This window comes from Corvus brachyrhynchos, unplaced genomic scaffold, assembly GCF_000691975.1.
Source record: "Corvus brachyrhynchos isolate BGI_N302 unplaced genomic scaffold, ASM69197v1 scaffold152, whole genome shotgun sequence".
Taxonomy (NCBI): Eukaryota; Metazoa; Chordata; class Aves; order Passeriformes; family Corvidae; genus Corvus; species Corvus brachyrhynchos.
Window position 1 is genome coordinate 3090749 of NW_008237447.1, and position 22981 is coordinate 3113729.

General features: G+C 37.3%; 1 protein-coding gene across 1 annotated transcript in view; it reads right to left on the bottom strand.

Annotated features, from left to right (window-relative positions):
* The window catches only part of CADM2 (cell adhesion molecule 2), a 212297-nt gene that overhangs the window by 27089 nt on the left and 162227 nt on the right, over positions 1-22981 (bottom strand). The gene's annotated exons all lie outside the window — the stretch shown is intronic.

Below are 22981 nucleotides of genomic sequence, written 5' to 3' on the forward strand. Positions count from 1 at the left end.
GTGTGTTCAGCAGAATGAAGACATTCAGTTAAAATCCTCCCTCTCTCTCCATCTTACATCTCTTCAGAGGTGTGCACCTCTGTCACAGCTGTTGATTTAAAACATGATGTTTTAAGCACATGCACACTTAGTTGATAGGGGATATCACTCAATTGCATTCACTGCTATTTGGTTTAAGCAATTCCCTTTTAGCATTTTATGACAGGAATTTACAGTTAATTGACTAATTTTCTATACTATTATCATCTTAACATTTTTATGAGAACATAAAAAAACACAGTGTATGTGAAACCTTGGAAAGTTTTCTTCGAAGCACCACTTTTTTCACAGAATTTATCTTCCAGTTATTAATAGAAAATCTGTAGAAGCCAAGATAGACAGTTAAATGTAAATCACATTGTCTAGTGTTGCTTAAATTTGTTCTTTGAAACATCTGCTTTTCAAGCTGTATTTACCTGTCTGCTGGTAGTCAGACAAATTACTGCAAGATTTTTTTGCCTGAAGAGATGTCGGTCATTTCACAGAACACATGCAATGGAAAGAAGTTGACTTCCCTTTTTCTGAAATATGCTGGGAAAAAAACAACCCAAAAACCTTGCCCAAACAAAACAAACACTTTGGTTTTCCTTCACATCCACTAAGAACTACACCAGCCAACCCTTTAAACAAATACTCTCATGACTGAGTCCCTCATCAGAGGCTTAGCACTGAATAATTTGACATTGTGAATACTTCATGCTTGCTTTCCTTCCAGTATCTAAGGATGCAGTCTTGTCCCACCTGACTCAATATACATTTCAAGCTTTTAAATATTTAAAACAACTTACAACTACCCCTAAGAGCTGTTGGCTGACAGAGACGGTTCTCAGGCAATCCAAACTACTTCTGGGACCTTCTTAGTGTGTGAGAGATGTGTTTCTTTGTATGGAGAACACAAACCCCATTCTGCAAAGCACTTGAGCAGGTATTTTTCTCATGCACATATTTACATTGTGGCCTGGCACGTCTATAAACACAGAGTCACTGAGAAGGCTTCTTGAACCATTTACAATCTTTAATGGAAGCATGTCCTGTTGAACCATTTGCAATCTTTAATGGAAGCATGTCCTGTTATCTCAGAGCAGAGAACAAACTCATGAAGTATGTGGGAAAGAACCCCCAGGTCTAAGCAGTAGAACTTCAGGAAAGATCATATTGATCATTTCAAATCACATATTTTGGCATAACACTTTTTATGGATGAGTGATTTTTTTTTTTTTAGAGGCAAGGTTTATAATCACCTATTGTAGAAATCCTTGTTGAAAATGCTGACACATAAAAGAAAAATAAAAAAAAATAATAATATTTTTAATCCATAGACACACAGAGAAACAAATACTGAGGAAAGTGACAGATAAAATCTCTCCTTTTAATTCCCAGTTCTCAGAATCTGACTTGAAATTATTCCATCTCTTCATATGTCAACAGGATGGGTAGGGTTGCTGGAGGAGCAACAGTGTGTACGGGATCCATGACACAACAAAAGGACACCTTCAGAGGGTTGCTTAAAGAGAAAAAAATGTTGTGAAGCAATCCAATACAACGCTTTGAAATGTCTCATAGGTGCCTTCTGAGAAATATAAAAAATGGTGGCTGTGATTGCTTTTTGTAACTGACAACAGCATTTGATATCAGTTCTGGCTTTTTGAGGCAGGACCTGTGTGAAACCAGCAGCTGTGCATCAAAACCAGAATTTTCTTCCAAGGAGCTACAAGAAAGGCCCAAGACATAAAAGGACTGATAATTATAAAAGCAGAAACATAATGAGCTCTGAGTGTAATTGATGGTGAGTTGAACTGTTCTTTAAAAAAAAAAAAAAAAAAATCTGTAAGAGGATATTCTGCTCTACAATGAAGCATAGATTTTTTTCCCATGTTTTCTTTTTCACTAATTTATTTTACATCTGTTTTAAAAAAAAAAAAAAAAAAATCTAACCATTTTCAACACATTTAGGGAGAGTTATTCTACTACTAACATTCTAATGGTGTTTTTACACCTACATTGTACAGGAACCTTTTATTCCCAGAACACCCTGAAAACTGGATGAATCATTTCAATATGTTACACCTTGTGAAACATTTAAACAAACTTGAAAATCAATTATAACAAAAGAAATGTTACACTGGTTGTGGAAATTTTGGAAAAAGCAAAGTAATGTTTTCTTCCCAGCATTTGGTGCTTATTAACATTTTTGATACAAGAACATGAACAAAATATTTTAAGAGATTTTCAAGAAACAGAAGAGACTGGAAAGACTGGGGAAAAGAATCTGCCCTATGAATGCAAACCTCTTTCTGCCCATTTTTTTCATTCCATTCACTTTAGTTCATAAACGTTGTTGAATCACAGTGATGCAGCCGTGACTTTTGGTGCTTCCTATGTGACAGAACATGCTAAAATTCAGCAGAATTACTGTACCTGTGGATGAAATACAACCAGGACTGAGAAAAAGTACTGGCTACATTTGTTCTCTCTATTTGGCAGCATTGGGGAAAGGAGAGGCAGATTTTCAGAGGTTCCTTAGAATAATGAATTAAAATAAGCATGCCCTTCTCTTAGTTATTGCTGTTATTATTAGTAGCAGGAGTAGGAGTCCCAGTTTTATTTTACCTATACAGCCCCCTCTACCATTTAGGAAAATTAGAACTAGTGTTATAAACTGGCCTTGTGTTTGCTTCCTCCAAATGCTGTCCCTTTGCACACCATTTAAAATAAACTATGAGGGGTTCTTTAAATCGTGATAGGAAACAAAATATGTATCTTCCCCTGGATTTCACTACTTCCCCTTTCTATTCTTAATGCATCTAAAGACAGAAGCAAACCAACAAAGAAATAAAATACATGGAATCACAGAGGCTCTGCTTTAGATTTGCTGTGTGTGCACAAGCATTTAATGTTATCAGTGAGGGGGTGCAGAAACATGGAATACATCCCCTTGTGGGAATAGCTCCAGTGGTCAAACTCAGCCCCTATTAAATCAGCAAGAAACTTCTACCAGCAAAACCAGTCAATGCTCTAGTCACTGTTGCATGATTAGCAAAAAACAGGTGGGCAAACAATACGTATTTTAGGATGCTTTCCCTTTTTTTTTCTTTCTTCTTTCCCCAATTAGTTGGCTGCTTTGCTGTTGCTAAATTCCTTTTGTTTTTAAAGAATCTAATTTTCTTTCCACTGAAGCAAAACTGGAGAAAAGAAGTGAGAAAATGATGGGGCAACTAGGCAGGTAAAATCCTTGTAAATCCTACTCCAAACTGCTCAATATTCTGAATCCCTACTTCAGGGAGATAAAAAACCCTGTTGGCATAGTCTGAGTTGCACTGATGTCTGAGTAGGAAGAGTTTACTGTAGATTTGGAAGCTTTGCTTCTAAAAAAAAAGGAAAGAAAAAGCAAGAAATTAAGATTCCTCTGTTATGCTGGGGTTTTCTACAACACAAGCCTCAGTGATAAACAGAAATATAAACAAACAGAAATTAGAAGCATTAGAAGTGGTCACAAACTGCTGAAGGTCTCCATTTAATTAGCATTCAAACTGATAGCGAACCATCTAGCTCATTTTGATTCATTATGAAACTCTACTGGAGAAACAGAAAAATAACATAATTCCTAATGATTAAGACTGCTATTATGTATATTTGTATAGGCATCAGACTCTTTTCAAGTTGCTGGGACCAAGCCAGGATTCCAATTTTTGCCTGAAGCAGGCAAGAGACTGTGCTGAAATGAAACTTTAACATCCCTATTGCAAACAAAAGTATGCCTTGAGAGTGTATGCTCAGTTCAATTGCCTGAATATCCACACAGGGGCAGAGCCTTCTCTGCATCACCCAGTGGAGGAGAAGTGCTGATAAATGTTTGCTAAATATCCTTTAACATACCTCAAGCATCCTCTGTTTTCAGTACAGCTGTAGCACTGCATTAAGCTGAGGTATCACTTTCATTTTTAATTTAGCACCAGAAGATATAATTGGGACATATTTAATGGATGGGCCCAGAATCAGCTCAATACCTTCTTCACCCACACACCCTAACTCCCCATTCTAACACCCAAACTATCCAATCTGGAATATTCCCCTCACATATTCAGTGTAACATGCACAGTATTTTATACATGGAATTATTAGGTTAGACTCACAGAGCTCAAGCACTCTAAGCCAGTGTTATTCAACAGCCTCCACTGATGTGCAGAAGCTAAGAGCCTGTTCAGGGTTTGTAAAACCAAATAACTTGGATGAAAATGTCTCCACAGATCATGAACTCCTACCCACTGACACCTCTCTAGTTGTTTCCTGTCATTCTTCTCTCACTCATAAATGGGTGAGTATTGACAAAGAAGAGTAAAATCAAGACACATTTAAATTTTTACGGCTAAAAGTCAGTGTTTCTGATTTATAACTGGATGCCTGTGCTTTCTCCTGCCTATGTACCGAAGGGAGAGGTGTGGACTGACTAGGATATGTATCTTCTTGGTTCCACACCAGGCATTTCAGCAGAAGCAGAATCAGAAATGACATTCCACTAAAATTAAAGAACCACAGCAGCGTTGTTGCTGCTCTCCAGCAGGGGTACCTGGAGAGCAGCATGACTCTCCTTGCTCTGTCCAAAGAACCAGAACACAGCTTCATCTGTGCTCCATGACCTTCCTGAACACAAAAATCAGCTTGAATTTTATGCATATCACCGGAGGAAAAAAGACCAGTAAAAAGTCCCTAATGACACAGCACATTTTCCCAAAGAAAAAGCAAAACCAAAACCCAAACCCAATCAAACCCCACAGTATTAATTGTTTCCTTTAACCCACTATACACAATTCTCATTTTTAGGGCTCCGTTCATGGATTTTATAACTTCTGAATATTGAAAAATGCTGGAGTTTTGGCAGGAAAAACAAGGCATATGTATAAATTATTCCCAAAGTACTTCATGATCTTCTTCATTGGTACTAGGCTTAAATTTAGATTTGTGTAATAATCATCAGCTTATTCTGATTCTGTAAAAAACCGTACCCAAAGTTTTACCTGTGTTTGCTGTGGCAAATGAACTGTGACTTACACAGCAGCGTGTTTACGTGGTTTGTACATCAGGAAGATTTTAGCAATAAATTATACTGCTAGAAGGTTTAGGTTAACCACGTTGGATTAAGGTAGAGGGTTGTTACAGTTGTGCTTTAATCGTCTCGCAATTTTCCGTATTTTTATCTGTGGTTATAAAATCTGAATTTGTATTACCCCTCTCTCTGCTTTATGTTCCTTACTCCCACCATTACTGTAACAGATGCTCTTTGGGTTCCCCCTATCACTTTGGTTAATTGTGGAACTGTTACTGCTATTAGAACCTTGAGTCACCCAGGCAGTATTTCTTTACACACACCAGCAGTGCAATTGCCAAATAGTTTGATAGTCATTTTATCACTGAACTCACACAGTAGCTGGCCATAGAGAGAAATTATTTTTTCCCTTATAGCAGTAAGACTCCCATCTGATGAGCATTCCCATCAGATGTTATTTTTTTTTTCCCCCTCATAAAGTGAATTATACTGTGGGATGGGTAAATGCCTTTTTCATCTGTAATTTTTATTTGCATTATTTGGAAGGAGGAAAATTCATTACCTGGTTTCATGATTTTATAATGTCTTTGAAACTGTATGACTTGGCAATAAAGAGTACAAATTAGTATTTCATTTTCTTAAGATGTGTTACATCACTATTATTGATGGCAGTAATGGGGGGATTAAGCTGCACTCTCAAGCATCTCTCTCTCCTTTGCAACCATTAGACTTTTATTTAGCTTACAAATACAAGCTTAAATTTAGGGGAAAAACTTGCAAGTTCTGTAACAGCAAAAGAAAACATGCTTTATTCAAAAACATCCTTTAGGAAAGCACAAAAGTCTTTTATGGCTACATGCATAATCAGTTGCCTGTGTACTTTTATGTTTTCAGGGTTGAGGCCTAATTAAAATACACCATGGCACCTTTGAGAAACTATTTTCAGTGACAAATAGTTCCAGCACATGCTATTTTTCAATCCTACCCATGTCCTAGCCTTTACATTTTACACAGGCAGATAAATGTAACCTTGCAAAAATAATCTTTCAAAATATTACAGACCACTTAACCTAGCTTTACTGGTTTATGACAAGACAGCCTCCAAACTAGACTGCAACGCTTTTTTTTCTTTTTATCATACAATTAGGAGAAAAATGGTTTTAGTTTAGAGTTCCAAACAATGTACTGAGATCGCATTTTCCAGGTAGTGTTAGAGACACAATGGGCAGGATGATAAAAATGTTCTCAAGTTGCATGAAGATGTTTCTCTAGCATCTCTCTCTTTCTCTTTCCTTGTCCCTCCCTGCTAAACCTCACTTTGCCAAAAGTGGTAGAAGCCTCTTTGAAAAATATCCTAAGACAGTACAAATTTCTGAAGGGTAAATTCATGAGAAAAAGGGGGACACAGTGGTGTCTAAAAATGTTGATGATTTGTGTAATGATCACTGACTTGGTCTGATTTTTTAAGATCTGTATCAAATGATTTTTACCTGTGTTTGCTGTGGTATGTGAACTCTGTTATGGATAGCAGCATATTTACATTGTCTGTACACCAAAGATACTTTAATAATATATTATACTGTTACAAGATTTATTTTAACTAGATTGGATGAATGTAGAGATGTATTATGGTTGTGATTTAGTCATCTTGCATTTTTTTAGTATTTCTATCTGTGGTTATTAAAGTAATATATTTAAATATATTTTTCAGAACATTGCAACAAAAATAGCCTTATAGCCTACAGTTAGCCAACATTTAGAAAGCCCCATTTTGATGAATTTTATTGTTTCTAATATTAATTAAAGCTATGATTTCAGGCTGTTATGTTTTTCTTCATTTAAATGATGACAAATAGGACATTTGTAATTTTTTTTCCTGTGCAGACAAATCTGAGAACATAGGAATGTCTGTACTAGATGGGAAAACACCACCATCTAGTCCAATTTAATTTAAAACCAAATGAAAAATGGAATACATAAAGTTTCCCTTGCTCACTCACCCATTTTTTGACTCCAGAGACTAGAAACTTTCTGCATTGGTGACTGTATTCACATCATTCACTTTTTTCATGTCATTTCTAATTTAATTTAACTGCTGCCACCTCTCTCTCCAGCTATCTCTTTTCCAAGGTGAAGAGTGCTAGTATGTTTAATCTCTCTTAGCACAGACACCATTTTCAAAGATCAGCCATCCTTCTCACTTCCCCCCTTCCCCCCCCCCCCCCCCCCCCCCCTCTCCTCTCTCTTTTTTTTTTTGCTGCTGGATAACCAGAACTCCACACAGCATTTCCAAACCAGAGGTGCAGCATTTCCAAAGTATGCAAGGCACAACCTGAGGTGCACAACTTAAGGTGCACCCCAGATTTCTGAAGTGATGAGGCAATAATTTCTGTTTGGGTTTCTGCCTCTCTCCTTGCTTGAAAATCGTTCTTTCTCTCCAGTGAAAGCCGGGAGTGCTGCGGGGGCAGGTGACAGTGTCAGTGACACCGCAGGACCCTATCGCTTGTTTCCTAGTAGCGAAATAATTAATACCACTTCAGGAATCACATGAAAGATTTTTGTGCTCTTCACAGCCCTGAAATACCTCGAGTTGCTTTACAAGTGGCTTGTGAAAATAGCTCTACTGGGCAAGAGGGATAAGGGGGGAATTATCCCCTTTAGTATGTGAAGGAAAAATATGCATAATCTCTGGTAGACTTCTATAAATACTTTGACACTGAAAATTATGATCCTTTCCTAATTTAATCATAAAAGTGATTTCAGAGGCTACATCAACTGCAAGGAGACCATGCCTTTCTGCTAAATACTCTCACTACATAAAAAAAATCTGTGAAATAGAAATGGCGAATGCTCAGCAGATGAGTAAATAGTTTTAATTTGTTTTAAATTTCTGTCTTAAAACTATAGTTGCACTACTGCTCTCTAGCAGCAGCAATATTTAGCATTATCTTCTGTGGTACTGCAGATTTTCAGATATATATTTGGAAAATGAGTAAAAAATTTGAAGTCCCATTACTTTTTCTTTCTTTGAAGCAGGTTCTGCGGACACTTCAGACAGAAACTGGGTCTTATCTTAATATTCACGCCTTATCAAAGTTGTGAAGTGCTACACAAAATGAGCAAATAGAGTAAATGCTTGATAAGTGCATAACAATATAAATGCTTTAAGCTTATCATGAAAATTATTTATCTGTAATAACACAGACTGGGTACTAAGAAAAAAGAACAAACCAAAACCCCTCATTTTTGTTCTACTTGTCTGAGTATGCAATGAGTAAGTGGAAAAAAAATCGAATTAATGGAATATTTGGGCAAGATTACAGCACTGTGCCTTCTACACAACTTTCTAAATAAACTTGCTAAAGTAAAGTTCAAAGAATGGGGTTTATCCCTAATGTCAAACAGGGTCCTAAACTCCCACAGACACACACGCACTGGAATTAAAAAACAGATGTAGCTTCCCTGATTTCCATGGGATTGCTCATACAGCACAAAGTGGGTGGGTTTGCAGGATCAGGGCAGTACCTGCAGCCTGATTACTGTCCCTTGTCCAGAAGACAAGAAATCAGGTCATGGGAAGGCACCTAGAAAAGTGTTAAGAATATACTGTGCGATGATGTAGCCACAAACTAACTCAATTAATATGTAATTATGAAGATTTTTAATGCCATCTAAAACTGACAAAAAGTTCTTAATTTTTAGTCCAGGCCTGACAAGATTATGCCATCTGTAGAGTTCAGGCTAGTAACACTCTGCTAGCTTGCAGGTCCCACTCTTTGCCATGCTCCTGCCCTGCTCTGCATGTAAGCGGTGCTGCCAACGCCACACAGCTCTGTCGCTGATACCTCATCTTCCTTCTGATTGCTAAAAGAAGAGCTGTGGAATGCAGTCAGGATTAGTTCACACTCCCACAATGGTGAGTGGTCATCACGTGTTTTTGTGGGACTTACCGCCTCACAGTCTTAAAACCCCACTTTTTTCAGTGCTGCATACTTTTATTTCCATGGTTTTACCTGTATTTTTCTTTCACCAAGATGCAGGCAATGCAAAGATAGTAATTAATGCTAATGAAATATCAGCAGATAAAACTGAGATCTTAAAATATAACATGTTGATGGAAAGAATAAATTTATTATCATAGGTCAATTCATTACAAATTAAATAAAGAACAGGTGCTTTTTTGGTAGAAAAAGTGTCCATTCCATTTGGAAAATTCCATTTACTACATTTGGTAATAAATAACTCATCCACAGTCATTTTTGACCTAGATCTGATGTCTGAAGTTAAGTTTTAGTGGATGTTAAGGATTAATGAAGCTGATTCTTGGAACTCTCAACTGACCAAGACTCTGAGATTATCTGACTGCCATTTTCCTTTTTCCCCTTTCCAGAAGCCATCCTTTTAACATACTGTTAATATTGCAATATGGCTAAAATAACTGCCCTTTTCCAACACTGGTCTTTTGAACACAGTACAAAAGATCCTCTTCTAACCCTTACAAAGAGAATTAAAATAGCTTTTTCAAGCATTAAAAAGTCGTATATTGAAGGGATCCAGCAACAGATGGGGAAACTTAGGACTGCAACTCTTCTAAACGTTTGTGTGCCTTTTAAAAAATTATATTATTCCATAACTTGAATCCTTTGATTACAATTTATTTGGCAGGGAAGATGACCTAAATTTTCATGTGTGATATTAAATGTAAAGCTTAGATCTTTTCAGGAACCTCTCTCAAGTGGAGGTTTGCGAGTTCCAGTGCAACATCAGGTATCTGCTGTGGCTGCCATGATATAAATGCTGGGGATGAATAGAATACAATGGAACAGAATAGAACAGAACAGAAAAAACACGGTGAAAGGGACCCACAGGGATCACCCAGCTCAGCTGCCTGACTGCTTCAGACCTGACACTCAAATATCTTCATTAATGGCATTGTCCAAAGCCTCCTAAACACTGACAGGGATGGGGCATTACCACTCTCTCTCCAGGAAGGCTGTTTCAGTGCTTGACCACTCTCTTGGAAAAGAAATGTTTCCTAATGTCCAGTCTGAATCTCTCCTGGTGCAGCTCTGCACTGTTCCTTGTCACTGGGTGCCAAGGAAGAGAACAGCACTTCCCTCTCCACTCCTCTCCTTCCTCAGGATCAGCTTCTTTTTCTCCAGACTAGACAAGTCCAGAGTTCTTATCTCCTTCACAATTCGATGAATTAATGTCAATTCTGACTCTGAATGAAGAGGGCAATTTAAATATGGCATATCTGCAATACTACCCCAAGTAAATTCCTTTTAAAAATTAGGTAATCAATAATAAAAGCGAGATGAGATAAATAAAAAGTGAGTGATAATAAGAAAAAGTGTGATAGAGAAATATGAGGTTGAAATGGGCAGCAATAGGGAAATTGGAGAGGTTTCTATGCACAGAAGAAGCCACTAATTTTCTTTCTTTTATCCAGCTTTGTTTTTCCTATTGCCTTCCTCAACCATGTGTTTGGCCAGTGACAGATCCATTAAATTTTAGACACTTGTGACTTTAAATGCTCCTGAAGAGTTTACCCTGGGTTCCCTACTAAAGTTTGTGAAAGCATGAAGAATTAGCATCATTCTGTAGCCAGTGAAAGACAGAGAAGGGTTTAAGGCATGTCCAATCCTACAAAACCTAAATTAGATGACCCCCAAAGGAATGAAGACTGTTTTATATGATCTTTGTTTAAATGCTAGCTGTTGAGTACATTTAATTTCATCGACATTGAGAGACAAAATTGTAATTTAGGATTTTGTGTTTAAATACTGAACTAAACTCAAATGCTGGCATGTATCAACCAACCAGAGATTAAAAGAATTCTTCACGAAATGGTTTAATGTGGTAGGATTTTGAAAATTGGTCAGTCTAGAAACCAGGACAGTAACCAATAGGTTTAGTAACCTGTAACATAAGACAACTCTATTTGAGCAGCACTAACTTCCAAAACCCTTGAATTTGCTCCTTATGTTCTGACTTCAGAACACAGCTTAACCGTTCATCACTTTTTTAATAAAACAGACACACTTGAAAATGAGTTTTAGACTGACCCATGTGTTGTTCATATTATGAGCATTATTTTTTCTGTTATTATATACAAGTGCATGCAAGCATTGCCTATTAAAAAAAAAAAAGAAAAAAATTTCCTGCCCTTGAACTTTCCTGATGTTCTTGATTTCTACATAACACTGCAAATGTAACAGGGGCAAGATGTTTCAGACTGCATACAAGCCACCTATTTTATTACAGTGTTGAAGGCAAGCCCACACTACTGTGAATTTCTGCTGTGTATGAATTATTCCCCTGAATGTTTATTTGGTTGAGTAGAATTTAGAAATACACAGAAATCCTATAGTCCACTCACATTTAATAATAAATATAATGAAGCCCATTCTGCATGGGAGAACAAAACTGAAATCACTGAGTGTCATAGTAGCAATTTGAAGCAAACTTTTCCACAGAAATGATTTGGTAAGAATTAGTGAATACTACTCAAAAGCACCAGGAAGTAAAAAAAAGTGAAGATTTCCACCAGACAAAAACAATTAACACACTTCTCCACAGACATAATACAGGGACCTACAATAACAACACCACCAAAAGCCCCAAAGGGATTTGGAATCTATAAAACCACTCACAAATTACTTGGCAAAGGGTTTTGTGGTGGAGGAAAGCCAACCTGAATGTAATAAAAGACTAATTTCTTCTTAGCATTACTAACTCCAGGAATATTGGGAACAGATGCTTCCGAGATGAACTGGAGCGAAAGGGCTATGGAATGAGGCAACCCTTAAAAAGTTAAATAACCCAGGGCTGCTATTGTTTTCAAAACCCCACAGCTTACCCCAAAACCCCACAACAGTCTGACATAAGGATGTCCACACACAATAGCAAACCAGCACTCATACTAACAAAACTGCATTGTAGGGGATAAATGAGTTCAGGATTGATGGCAGCAATTGTGCCACAGAATCTCAAAGTGTGCCCAATATTTGCAATTCAGACCAGTAACAGAGTGGATTCCTGCACTGGTTACGGTAATTGAGTGAAACTCAAACCTAAACATCAGAAATGTTCCTCTGTACAGAAGACTACACCAGAAAAAAAAAAAAAAAAAAGAAAAAAAAAGAGATGAAAGGCTTTACATATTAATTTTCTATGCTATTCCCATTCTCTAACAAATTAATATAGTTTTAAAAGACAGCTTCTATCGAGTATGTCCAGAGACCTGGTCCAAAGTCAATGCTAAAGTCCATTATGGCACTTTGAATTCATTAAAATGAAACTTGTCTCTTCTCTGTTGGGTGCTGAATGCACTTCATGACCTGATGTGTATACAGTAGAGACTTGTTAGCCACAAGAAAAGAATCATATAAAAGAAACAGAATGTCTTCCTCAAACTGTCAGTCTTGGGGATTTTTTTTCCTTTTTTTTTTTTTTTTTGACATATTCTCATAAAGATTTATATTCTGGCCTTTGTTGTCTGGGATCCTTGTCTCTTACCCTTTATGCTGGAAAAGGAAATTGTACATTAAGGTAAATTGCTACTCCTGATACGTCTTTCCCTTGACTGATGGTTTTCTATTACAGGCTTGCAAGAATTCAGACAGGAAAGAAACCCAAGCATCTTGATTGAAAAGATTTGATACATTCTTTTCAAATTCATGCTATCTAAATCACAGCAGGATGACTTGTAATCAAAGTTTTTCAAAAAGAACATAAATTTGGGGAAAAGGAAAAGGCCATTCAGCCCATTGCAAGTCATCCTGGTTAACACAGTTCTTCCAGAATAGTATCTCCCTTCTTCTTTAATGACCCCAGTGCCTCCAATTCCAAACTTGGCTCGGTAGGCTATTGAAAAATTGTATTTCTTCTTGAGTGAAAAGTACTTCCTTGTGTTGGTTCTGAATTTCATTTTTTCAGTCAATTCCAGTTCTGCTTCCCTGTTCAGTCTTTTATAGTCAGCCAAACAGTGAGTCAAGTGTTATTGAATAAGGTTTTCCACCCTGTATTTCTCAGAGAAGATGAGTTTGTAATTCTCTCTTTTTCTCCATTTTGCAGCGAAAAAATAATGAAGTCAGCTGTGATTACGAGACCGTGGACTTCAAACCAGACTTCTCTTCCACTTCTTTTCTTTAAAGGTGTGTTTGAAGCTAATCTTTTAAAACACTGGCATTTGATTTTTGTTCACCTGTTTGGCTTTGTTGACTGCTGTTACACACACACACGTGCCAGCCCCTCCAAGCACTGTGGCACCCCTTTTTCTCCACAGCGCACTCGCTGAGTCTGACACAGAAAAGACATCCCAAATGACTAATGCAGAAAAAAAAGGGGCATGATTCAGCAATTTATTTCAATTCTCTGAAAAATGCTAAGAAAAAAATTACCTTAAGAATACCCTTTTTTGTATTCACGGTCTGAATAACTTCACATGCAAAAATTAATAGGTCGGGTTAAATAATCTCCAAAGTCACTCTCTGTAGATTTTGCTTTTATTTTTCTTTTGTTCTGGGGAATGCTATAGCTTCAAGTTTCACCAAGGTCATCTTTCATCTAAAAAACTTAATATAATTAGTAACAATTCTGCATTTTGTGAGGCTCACACTGGAAGTTATTAACTGTGTTTCAAGTGGAATGTCAGAGAAACGAAGGGCAGAGAGAGTAATCTTTTCAGCTTCAAAGGCACAGTTGATGACTTTAGTTCACTGGTTAGTGAGAAAGACGTGCATTTTTTATTAAAGGTGTTAGCAATACATTTGAAACTATAAGCATTTTTCTCTCTCTTTTCTTTCCTTTCCTCATTTTTAGAACTTGGCACCACTTCAGTCTTTTTTTTTTAACATCCCACATGGCACTGGAACAGTTGCTTCAGATGTCCTTGTTGTTAGTTATAACAATATTTAGTTGTATACTTTTGTTTTTAACAGTGAAGCACTTCATCAATTCCCTGACAGCACAGAACTTGCCAAAATCTGCCTTAGCCAGTAATAAATACAAAAGAAAAAGATACCAGTTTTTGCTGGTAGTGCCTTTAAAATACCATAGACACCTCTCTAAAAAAAGTAAAACGAAGCCTTGTGATCCCATATAAATACAGCAACAGTGAAGGACATTCAACAGAAACCATTTGCTTAATCTTTCTCCCTGCTGTAAGAAATGCAATATATTTCCCTTAAAACTCACCAGTGAAGATACAATTGACAACAGCTTTAAAACAAACCAAATCAAAGTCTTAATAAGATCCTAAAGATCACAGATTCAATTCCTTCAAATGAAATTCAAGAATAAATTTCAAAGCATATTTACAGAATCTTCTTTACAATAAATATTCGCTTCTGAGAAGAAATTGAATATGGAATGTGAAGCCTTCAAGAATCAATCTATAGTTGTTAACCTCAAAGAAACGTAACTGAGAAGCAAGGCTCAAGTTTGCAACAGAGAGGAAAACCAAGTGTGGAAGAGAAACACCAAGGGGGATTGTGGATTCTCCATTCCCTCAGGTCCTAAATTAAGTCTACATATGTTCTGGTGGATGCTCTTTAATAAAATAAAGGTTTCTGTGTCTCATTATAAATCTATGGGAGTGGAAACTATACAAGAATTTAGGCCAAGAATTTAGGCTAACTGACCCAGCAGGTCCCTCTGGACTGAGCAGATCAGAGATTTTATCTGTAAATAAGATACCAAACTACATATAGCCCCACTGAAAATTAGTGAGTTTAGCTACATGTAAGGTTTTACTTGGAAGGAAGGAAAGTACAGCCTGTTTTTCCATAGAAGAAATGCTTTGCATATCTGCAGGCCATTGTCAAGCTTATGGGGCAGCACTGACAATACACTAAAAATAGCCTGTCTCTCTCTGGACTGGAAAACCCAGATAGATAAACTCATTTAACCAATTTACAAGCCAAACTGCTTGTAGAGATGTAATTACTAGATCCCCAAAATCTCTCGAAATCAGTAGAATTCTGGCTTTTAAAGCAGGAGGTACAAAAACCTACTTTTTTTTTTTTTAATTATTGTTTTGAAAATCACAATTTAAGCCTAAATAGAGTAGGAAGGTAGTATGAAAAATATAGTTTCATACCCTGTTTACACCTGAATGTTGAGAATCACTACCCTGAGGCCACCACCCAACCAAAGGTCAGATGACAATGGTCAGTGTGACATCAGTACACACTGACTCTGCTGTAACACTTTACACAGAGGTGGTGACACTGATGCCTTCAGTCCTTCTTCCCAGGGACTTCTTTGGAAATGCCTGTGCTTCCTTGCTATTTGCACATGGAGGCTGAGCAGAAGGAGAGCTGGCACCTTACAGCCTGTGGAACCTGAGGGGAGGTCTGAGGCTAAACTCAGAGACAAGGCTGCTCTTGGCAGGCAGTAAAGATGCTTCCAGCAGAAGGGACTCTTAATTTGGAAAACCTCTTGCACTGCCAGTTTACAATAGAGGCTGTCAGGCTGCATAATTCATATGCAGTAGAAAGAAAAAAAAAATCAAAAACCAACCAAAAAACCCCCAGTGTGATCAGAGCTTAGGCTGGGAATGTTTGAATTCCTGACACATTGCTGAAGCCTCTCCGGAGCTCAGCTATATAATGGAATCTTTATCAGACCATCAACTAATTGTGATACTTATCTGCACAGCGTTGCATTTTGGGTTAAGTGATAATCCATCAAGGCTGGAAATCATTGTGTACTTTTTAAGTTGCCTACTTCATTACTGCAAGCTGACAGCTGGATGGATGTGTTAGCACTAGAAATATTTGTCCCAGACACAAAGAGCAGCTTCCTAATATAGGATATTATGATATTTTCTTTCATGTATTCAGCATGCCCGTAGTTGAATCTATGTCTCATTTATGATATTCATTTACTTGGCAAACTGTTAAGATTATGAAATCTATCTTTATTTGTTACAGAATGCAACAGCCTCATTTCATGAATAATATGACCAAATAATGTGTAATAATGACGACAGTCTTCATCTTACATCATAATGGCTGTTAAGCAGAGAAAATTGCCATTTTATAAATGGCCCAGGTCTCTGCTTTAGTTTATAAAAGGTAAGAATTGCAAAACACAAGTACTTTTCATGGCAATGGAGGTAGCTAGCCTCATGTGGGTCATGTTGCCAGAATTTGTTTTGGTGGTTAGACTGCATCAGTGATGTGCCTGTTGCCTTGACGATTACTCTTGGATTGGTATTACAACTATAAAACGTCTTTTAAAACTATCCAAGAACTGGAAATTCCACAGAGAAGCACTTGGGTTTGATTTTGGTCTGCTCACAACAGACATCAGGGTAGTTCCATTTCCATTTTTTAGCATGTAGTGATAATGCAGTTTCATATTTAGTTTCACACTGCATGAAAAATTACCTCCTTCCATAACCACATTCTGCTGCTACTTACTGCCCAGTTGCCTTATTGCCTCTGAGACTCTGAGAAAGATACCCTGTGTGGAAAATTCCTAGCTTTAAATTAAAAAAAGAAAAAAAAGAAAAAAAAGATTATTTTCATACTATGTTTGTACAGCCTCTTGCTTGGAGCTGGTGTGTGATCTGCTCTGTGATCACCATGCATGTGAACATGTACTGTTTGCCATTATTCCAATTCTATGGGGACATACTTAGGAATCTGTAGGAATCCAGCCAATAAAGTATGAAACTGCTTGAGGTTGGGTTTGGTTTTTTGGTTTTTTTTTTTAATCCTGTTTGTTTTGGTTTGGTTTTTTTGGGGGGGGATGGGGGGGGGGTTGAAGGGAGGGGTTTAATTTTTCTTTTTTTTTTTTCAAATTATATTATAAAAATGTTTTTCCTGGCTCTGTATCTGTCAGACCTAAAAACCAAAGAGCTCTTTGAGTTAGAACAGATGCTACAATCTCCTCTGTTGATCTTAAATCTGTGAGCTTTGAGAATTCACAGCACTAATTGTACCACCAAGCCTGACTAGTGGGATGAAACCCTAATTAAATATTGCTTCAGAAAAGAAACAAATACTGTGTAACCCCTAAAATGGGCACTGTGGACTACTACGCCTCATGAAAATTTCGTGGTAGAACTTAAAAAACTCCAAGTCCTGTCTAAAATAGGTATATTTTGATACAAAAAAATCTAACAGTTTGGTCTACCAGCTGGTTGCAGATGCTAGGGAAGGTTTTCCAGCTATTACTCAGCTGCAGCCTGTGGATGTTTCACCTGGGTAACAGCTTTGTGTTGTTGGTGTTGGTTTTGTGGGGGGGTGATGGGGGGGGTGTTGAAGGGAGGGGTTTAATTTTTCTTTTTTTTTTTTCAAATTATATTATAAAAATGTTTTTCCTGGCTCTGTATCTGTCAGACCTAAAAACCAAAGAGCTCTTTGAGTTAGAACAGATGCTACAATCTCCTCTGTTGATCTTAAATCTGTGAGCTTTGAGAATTCACAGCACTAATTGTACCACCAAGCCTGACTAGTGGGATGAAACCCTAATTAAATATTGCTTCAGAAAAGAAACAAATACTGTGTAACCCCTAAAATGGGCACTGTGGACTACTACGCCTCATGAAAATTTCGTGGTAGAACTTAAAAAACTCCAAGTCCTGTCTAAAATAGGTATATTTTGATACAAAAAAATCTAACAGTTTGGTCTACCAGCTGGTTGCAGATGCTAGGGAAGGTTTTCCAGCTATTACTCAGCTGCAGCCTGTGGATGTTTCACCTGGGTAACAGCTCCGACCAAGACAGTCCTGTTTAGAGATTTTGGAAAAGAGGCTTGGAAAATAAGTCTGCGATTTCACCATGGTCTAACATAAGTTTATCATAATTTTTTTAACACACCATCTAAGAAACAAGCTGAGAAACAAGTAGAATGTAAAAATAATGGCAATGAAAGAAACCAGCGTAAAATCAAGAGATGGCAGTTCTTGAAAGAGGGGTGATGAAGATTTACTCAAATGTCTAATGGAAAAAAAATAATCTGAGGAACTGCTGTTTGAATCTCAAATTGTTTGACCTTCTGAGAAAACCAGACCTTGGATAAGCCAATAGGAGACTAGTGGGAGAAAGAAGTAAAACTTAGGAGGTTCTAATTTTCCTACACAGTTTGAACAAATCAGACACAAATTAGATTTTATGTTACTGCTACAGCTATAAAGTAGTATATAAATGAACTGGCTTTTAGCTTGCTGTCATAGGAAACTGCTTTCAACATTAGACAATGATCATTTTTATTATCAGAGCTGAATGCAAGTAAGAACACACAGCTATATTTAAAGTGTAAGTCTACCCTTATCTCCTTTGCCCCTCACATATTCTATAGCTTTTCCTTGCTTTGTTGTTTCTTTCTTTGTCAGTATCTCAGCCTGCCTAGTTATATTAATCAGATTATGTGAAAGGAAAATAAAACCACAAGGAAAGAACTGGTAATGTTGAGCATTTTTTGACAGGAAAAGCCGTAAGGACTACAAGGTCTGTCCAAGTAGTTTCTGCATGTAAGCTGCCTATAATGAAACAGTTACTCTAGTAGGGTTGTGGTTTTCTTCTTAATAGAGACTTTAAGGTAAAAATAGGAAAAAAAAAAAGGAAGCAATGTAATTTTTTTAGCTAAGATAGCTGTCAATTATGCTATTAAATAGAAATATTCACACTTAAAGTCATAATTGTTTTCAAAATGATTACATCCTCAAACCCTTCCTTATGCCATTGTAAACTCCTCTTCTAAATTTAGCTCCACAGATTTCCTTAAAGAAATCTTCATTTTATACCAGAGACAAACCCAATAAAAGCGAAGTGGATTATAATAAGGCATGGATTTCATTCCTATATAAATGTGTGCATTCATTGTCTTTGTGGTCACCCTGACAAATAAACTCTTGATCTCCCCAGAGCAGCTGCCTGGGAGCAGCATCATGTCTGTGCTGTACACAACAACTTCTGGAGATGTTTTTAGGCATTGCTATATAAAGCTTTGAACATTCTGGTGCAGTCATTGTCCAAATGAGTCAGCTGAGCCTGAATCACTCTGATATGTGCCATCAAGCTGAATGGATCTGTCTTTTGAGATTGGGATGCTCTGGCAGTGTTACATTTCCACCTATTTGGGTGGTAGTGGTGAGATTTCAGTCTTCAGTAACAGGTCAAAACAAACAAGTTTTATAACCTCTTTGATTTTTTTGTTCCTTGATAGAAATAGGATTTAAACCAAAAAAACTGTTCTGTTTGTGTGTGTGGGTGATTAACATAATGCCAGCCCATGGGAAGGTTTTATGTACGTTTGTGTGCACAAGCTTTTTCCCCTCTGTGAATCTAGAAACTGACTTGAGGTGCCTTCTCCTAGACTGTTAATCACACTCCCTCTCCACCTACAGGACTTGGAAAGATTGGCACAGCACTACCCAAATTAACTTTACACTAACAAAGAATTTCTCCACTGGAGGCATCCCTTGTTTCACTGTTGGGGCAAATCCACAATCCTCTTGAGCCTCTTCCCAATCATGAAAGGGAAAAATTGCATGGATCCACGCACAGCTTTCACGAACAACATTACATAAATCTGATAGAAATACACCTACTCATACAGTGGATAATTATTCTTTCAGTAGTCCTCCACATTTGTTTCTTCTCATACATTTTATCACACATTCCTGATCACGGTTATTAGGCTTTAAGACACCCTTGACAAATATATAAAGGGCAATATTCCTCACTGGCATCAAATTATGTTTAGGGTTTTTTGAGTTAGTAGGTAATGTACCAGTAAAAGAATAATTAATTCCTGAAGGACCGAGCAGAAAAACAAGCATACGTTTGTCTGAGAAAGTGAGAAGTTTGACTAAACAGGAAGTTTATGAATTATCATGCTGTCATCCAACTGGATCAGTAGCTTTTTTCATGTTGTTTACTAAATGCCAGGCAAATTAGGACAGCAATGAATCATATGGTTCCAGAATTAACTGATGACTTTTGGAGAAATTTTTTCCCCCATGAATTAAGGCTTTTGGCAATGAGGAGGTACAATAATCAGAATGCAAAATGCACAGATTCTATTGGCTTTTTATACCCTGCATCTTATACCTGTAAAGACATCTCCCGTGACAGGATGAGGAGCAACAGATCCTCAAGGTGGACTATATAAAAGTCATGCAGAACAGAGGAATGTCTTGTAAAAGTTACCTGAGGAGATTCTTAAGTATCAAGCAATAATTTTAGAACAAAAGTACTGAAATCTGTCTAGAAAGTTTATTATGTCAGCTATGGGGAACTCAGTTCAAAGATATTATTAAATAGGATACACTACCCTACAATCTGGGGAAAACTTCTGTTTCTTTAAGGCATGATCCAACAAAGCAAGACAAAAAAGCATAACAAAAAAGTTTTGATATTTGAGAGTATATGGATAGTTTCTCAACTTAATGTCCCTATATATTCCTTCATGTCAAAAATCTTATTGGAATACAAAGCAGAGGTGTCAAAGGAAAATATGTTTATGTGGTACTTTTTGCTCAGCCAGCAACTGATGCTACTGAAAAATCTGACCTTCTCTGACACGGCTCTTGCACCGTTTGTACCTCGCGGGGTGGGTGCTCTGACAACGGAGATGAGGTTCAGTCATGTACTTCAGGATGGCAGAACTCCACCTTCACAGCAGGCACTGAAAGTTTGTGAATATTATTTGGTTTGGGGTCCATGAAAGATGGATGAGGAGATGTAAGGAAAGCACCTTGTCCATTTCCCTCTGCCATGGGAATCAAGTGCTTTGAATGAAAGCCAGGATGAAGGAAGTCATAGAACAGAAATAGCTGAATAAGTGAAGTCACTGCCTCCCACACATTTACAGAGTGTCTCCGCTAAATGTCTTTGCCACTAATTCAGGGAATAATTTTCCTCATTCAACTTGGAAAATAACTCTTCATCAGAGTCATACTGACTTCTTTTTTGAAAGCAAAACCAAAGAAGCTGGTGCCTTCAGCTTCTTTGCAGAGCATATCTGTAAATTTCCTGTCTTTGTCCTTTGATCTGTCTCCATTTGTGGTTGTTTACCAGGGTAACACCCCCACACCCAACCCCCCCTCCATTAGGGACAGCACTCCAGTTGTCTTCCACTGTCGGATAAAACACCAATTACTTTAGCCTTGTCCTCATTATTCATGATTAATTTCTTTATTTTGGCCTTTCACCTAGTGCATTTCTAAACACTTTTGCTTTGTTAGATTTCCCACAACTTGCTCATTTCATTTTGCACCTGCTTTCATGACTGTTTTCCTGTTTCTCCCACATTGATATCCTCTATGATTTATGTTTATAGCAACTGCTTGTTTTGGTGTTTTAGTGAGGTTTGATATCTCAGACTGTTAAAAAAACCAACTTTGTTAGTTTATTACATGTGTCCTATTTTTTCTGTGCATTGGGATAAACTACCATTTTCTTTCAATTACTCAAGATTTTGAGGAAACAGACTTCCCACACTCATTGGTCCCTTTGATTATCTGCCCAAAAGACTCTATCTACCACTTTCTTGAGGCTGAAGTGGTCTCATCTTTTCAGCCATTTTGCTGCATTCACTTTTTTCTTTCTGCGAAAAGTGAGTGCTCATGTTTTAGCAACTGATCACCCAATTTTGCTTCTTTTACTTTCTATTAAAGCAGCACCTCTGTAAGTGTAGCATCAAATTACATGCATTCTCCCATGTGCTAGAGCTGAAACTCAGAAGAGAGCTCTCCTGTTTCAGACCTTTCTATTGATGCTGGACACACAAACGGTGAAAATGAACACTCCACAGGAAAGAAAATGAGGCCCTAAACTGCACTTAGGAGGTGAGTCAATGCATTAAAAACATCAGTACAATCATATCAATGATATAGTCATGACCACATAACAAGCAGAAGAAAACATTTCATGAAGGTCGGCAAACATCAGCACAGCACACCAAGAGCATCGTCCCTCCAGGATGTGAGCCCTCAGAAAGCTGGAAGCTCCTGGTGCTTTACACAAAACACTCTATTATAAAAAAGACATGGTAATTCCTGTCATTCTGCTCCTTTTCAAGAAATTCTCCTCTTGCAGCCACTCAGACCCATGAACATTGTGCTATTTTCCATGTTCTAGCTTTCTTTTTCAGAAGGAAAAGGACTACTACAACACCTCCTCTCTTCATTAAAACAAAAATATCCATTTCACATTAAAAGTAATATTAAAGATTAAAAAATGTAATTTTAGGTTTGTTGTCAGTTTATCACAACATATTAAAATATGTGTGCCCTGTGGAGGAAGAATTTAGGTGATCTGACACTATCACAATCTTTATACAATGGACTTGCAAGTGAGCTAAGGTTTTTCTTCCAAGTTAGGCAGCTCACTGCAACTGACTAATAACAACAGTTCCAGAAAGAAAAGATTTCATAACTGTCTTAACTTTCCTGGCCTAACTGCACCTCATCATGTCAATGCTTGCAGTGTGGTAAAAGAATATAATTTCCTCTCTTCTTGTGCAATATAAAGCTTTCAAGAGGCCACATAGGAACCTTCTGCCATTTCATTTACCACGAGAGATTTGTAGCTACCCAGAAGATGATAATCTGCAAAACCTTCTGCACACATCTTCCCTATTTAACAGTTATCTGATCAGCTACTGAATAAAGAATAAAATAACCTTTATATTTTGCTCATAAAGAAATGAAGCATTACTAGAAACATTTGAAAAGCTGTAACAAAAAAAAAAAAAAACCAACAGATGGGGGTCAGGGAGGGGAGAGAGAACTTTTAGCTCGTTTAATCTAGCTCTGGTGAGATAACAACACCCCCTAAATTAGTAATGCCTTAAACCGTAAAAGGCTAAGAAGGGTGATGCAATGCAATGCCTCTTTGTTATCAAGCAAGATTTCATCAACAGAAATTCCAGTGC